Raw genomic sequence first — 4,198 nt, 5'->3', positions numbered from 1 at the left:
GTCGACAAAAGATTGATTATGTGATTTTGCCGAAGATTACTAAACAATGTTATGGATCACAGAAGTCTAAATTCCCTAATGAAGAACATTGTTAAAGAACTAGAAGAAAAATTTAATAGCGGCCTCACCCTAAATAGTGTGGCAAGTAAATTAGATATCAAACCAATTAAAGATGAAATGAAAAAATTTATAGAATTAGACCATAAGTGTAATAAAGGGACCTTGAAACTTATAATTTTTGGTTTGAAAGAGGAGGTAGACGAGGATACTTTAGTCATAGCCCAGACAGAATTACATAATAGATTACAAACTGAAACAATGTGTCTCACAGAAGTAACAAGGTTGGGGAAATTCACTGAGAATAAAGGAAGGCTGATCCGAATAAAGGTGACCTCTACTAACCATAAGTATGACATACTTAGTAAAACCTCAAGTCTAAAAGGAACAAGAATATTTATAAATGAAGATCTCATTCCAGAAGATCAAGCAGAATTAAGAAATGAGGTTCAAAAGGTAAAAGAAGCTAGGAAAGAAGGAAAATGGGCAATAATCAGAAATAGAAAAGTCGTTATTCGAGATAGAAACCAAAAAGATAGTAATAAATAGCAATTCAACATGATTTGAATTCTTTCTTGGAACTATCGGGGCTTTCCATGGAACAAAGGCCCCAAGCTAAGTTGGATCTCGAATGATGTTGATATTATATTGCTTGTTGAAACTTGGGAGCATGAAGAATCTAAGGTCCCTAACATAGATGGCTTTGCACTATGGTCTACCTGGAACAAGTGATCCTCCCGTAGAGGCATTGGGGGTATAGCTTGTTACATTAAGAAGAACATCTCCCCCCATGCTAGGATTTATAAAAACGACCCTTACAACCAATATAGTTGGATAGAGATTACTGACATTAATGATAAAAATACCTACATAGCAATCTGTTATTTCCCCCCCATCAATTATAACTTCTATAAGAAAAAGAATCTAGATAAAAATAATCCTTACAATGGTTTAGAGAATGATATTTCTAGCATAAGGAGTGAAGGTAATATCCTTTTAATGGGTGAATTTAATGCTCAAACTTCAAGCAACCAAGCTATTCTTCTAAGCAATCATTCCAACCCTAATCCTCTTTGGTTAGACAAAGACCCTACTCTCACTAGCCGGTACAAAAGGAGCTCAAAAGACCTCGGGGAGAATTTGTTTGGGTCGGAGCTAGTCAAGCTTTGTAGTGCTCAAGATCTCATAATTTGCAACGGTATAAAGAGGTGGCCCAATTCTAGCCAGATGACCTGCATCCATGGGCTTGGTAGCAGCGTGGTAGACTATGTTATTTCCGATATCCCTTTATACAACGAAATAATAAATTTTGACATCTTAAATGACCACGAGCTTGACTCTGATCATAGGCCTTTACTTATAACTCTCAATTTTGTCATGCATAGAGATCCCATAGAAGATAATCCTTATAGCCAAAAGAACTTAATCTTTGATAGAAATAAAAACGATCTCTTTCTAAATGAATTAAAAACTAATTTGCTTCCTTTATCTAGTATAGACAACATAGAAGACCTCTATCATAATTTTACTACAACCCTCTCATATTCTATTAACAAGTTCCCAATTGAAGTTTCAAGTAATAAAAGAAATAGCAAAACCAACTCATGGTATGACAAAGATTGTAAAAGTGCGAGGAGGGCAATTAAGGAAGCTGTTGATGAATCTCTTAAAATTGGCAAGATAAAATATACAAAGCCCTAACTAAAAGGAAAAAAAGGCAGTATATTCGTAAAAGACAAGAGAATCTCTTACACCTCTCTAAGGTAGCTCCTAAGAAATTTTGGAGGCAGATTCTAACTAAGAAAACTAAAGATAATAATAAAATTGCTTTACGCGACTGGAATTCCTATCTTAAAAAGCTTTATGAATCTCCAAATGTCATGGATAACTTTGAAACACTACTCACAACGAAAGAAGTTTTATCATTAGAAGACATTGATTTTTTGGTTAAACGCCTGGCAAATGGGAAAGCTAAGAATATTGAAGGTTACCAGGCGGAAATCTTTAAAATTGGAGGTCTTGTCCTCATCCCCCACATCCACAAGCTTTTTAATCAAGCGATCAAGCAAGGGTTCCCTGAACCATGGACTCAGAGCCTCATTATCCCTATTTTTAAAAGTGGGGATACAAATAACCCCTCTAATTATCAGACAATTATGATCAGCCCTCTCTTAGCCAAGTTATATGGTATTATTTAGGAAAAGAAGTTGAGCATATGGCTTGATAGTGAAGGTAAGCAAGGTAAAGGCCAAGTGGGTTTTAGAAGGCAGCACTCAACAACGGACCACCCCATTACGCTTAGGATCATTGTGGAGGAATCTCACAATGATAAATCCAATCTCTTTTGTTGCTTTGTGGACTTTAGAAAGGCTTTCGATACGGTTCCTAGAAAAAACCTATGGAATAGATTAGAAGAGCTAAAGGTTCAATTCGATTTGAGAGATGCTGCTATAAGGTTATACGAGAATGTAATTGCTAAGCTAAAGAGCAATGAGGGGTGGTCGAAAGATATTAAGTGTAATATCAGAGTTAAACAAGGTTGCCCCCTCTCCCTACCCTATTTGGCATTTACATCGACAAGCTAGAAGGTTGTTTAGAGGAAGCAAGTTGTGTTGGCACGATCTTAGTTGGGATAGTCATCATCCTTCTTCTCTATGTTGACGATATTGTTCTTCTCGCAAGGTGCCTATCTAATCTTGATAAGAAACTTAGATTTCTTAAAGATTTCTGCTCTACCATGGGTATGATTGTTAACATTGACAAAACAAAAGTTATGATTATCAAATCCAAGAAGGACACTTATTCTAATTTTATGTATGACAATAGTAACTTGGAGGAAGTGTCTTCTTACAAGTATCTAGGAATTGATATTCATCACAAGCTCAACTGGAACTATAACATTGAGAAAAGGATTAATGGGGGGCGGAAAGCTTATTTTGGTCTTGAAAGTAATTGTAAAACGAGCAACCTCGTAATGTGGGATAGAAAGAAGTTCCTCTTTGAAACTTTAGTCACTCCTGTTATCTTATATGGATGTGAGGTTTGGAGTTGTAGCATCTCTAGAGAATCCTGGAGAAAGATTGAGCAAATCCTGAAATGTTTTATAACGTATAACCTCAAAATTAAAAGCAATACACCCTATCCTATTCTCCTTATAGAAGCGAGTCTTTCCCCTATCGAGAGCCTAACTATGACTAGGCTTATGTTGTACAAAGACAAACTCAATAACATAGGAGACCGTTGACTTCCTAAGCTAGCTTTAAATTCCAGCGAAAACCACCTAAGGCTCAAACGAGGTTGGTATAAAGACACGACAGCCTGGTTAAACCATTGGGAGATCGACGAGAATGTTTCATTGCAAAACATTAATAACATTAAAAATATTGTTACTTCTAAGTTCAAAGAAAAAATGTGGTGTGAGAAAGATTTAGCAGCTAAAAGAAAATTAAGATATTATAAGGAGGTCATCAAGCCCACCCTAGAAGATCAAAAGTATATCTCTATTTTAACTAGCTCAAAGAAGAAAATTAATATAGCCAAGATTAGAACGAACTCTCATGAGCTCCATAGTGAAACGGGTCATTGGGCAGTTCCTAAAACACCATGGATGGAAAGGATCTGCCATCTTTGTGAGAATATGAACATCGAGTATGAAACTCACTTCTTCTTAGAGTGCCCCGTGTACAACCACATTAGCTATTAGTTTCACAATCTTTGTTGCAATACTGACCTTCCTAGCCTTTTACGATGTCAAAATTATAGTGAGTTCCAGAGGCTTCTCTCCAAGCTTTTTGAGCATAGGAATAAAATCTTAAATCAAACTAAATAATTCGTTTCTTTAGGTCTGATAGACCAAAATTTGATCTCAGTGGATGTTAACCACCATCATCATCATAATATTATAATATATAAATATAATTAAAACTTCAGTGATTTTTAAATTATGTTAAAAAATTATTTTTAAATCTATTATTGTTATATAAATACAATAGATAAACAATTTATATAATATTATAATATATATATTTTAGAATTAAAATTTTGGTGATTTAACTTATGTTTGAAAACTTATTTTTAAATCTATTATACAGATATTTTGTTGTCCCCGTTTCGAACAACAAATATGATAATGGATTAGAAA

Source organism: Pinus tabuliformis, chromosome J, assembly GCF_031772625.1.
Source record: "Pinus tabuliformis cultivar Carrire ecotype Pingquan chromosome J, CPIR1, whole genome shotgun sequence".
Classification (NCBI taxonomy): domain Eukaryota; kingdom Viridiplantae; phylum Streptophyta; class Pinopsida; order Pinales; family Pinaceae; genus Pinus; species Pinus tabuliformis.
Note: the sequence above shows the minus strand (reverse complement) of the source record.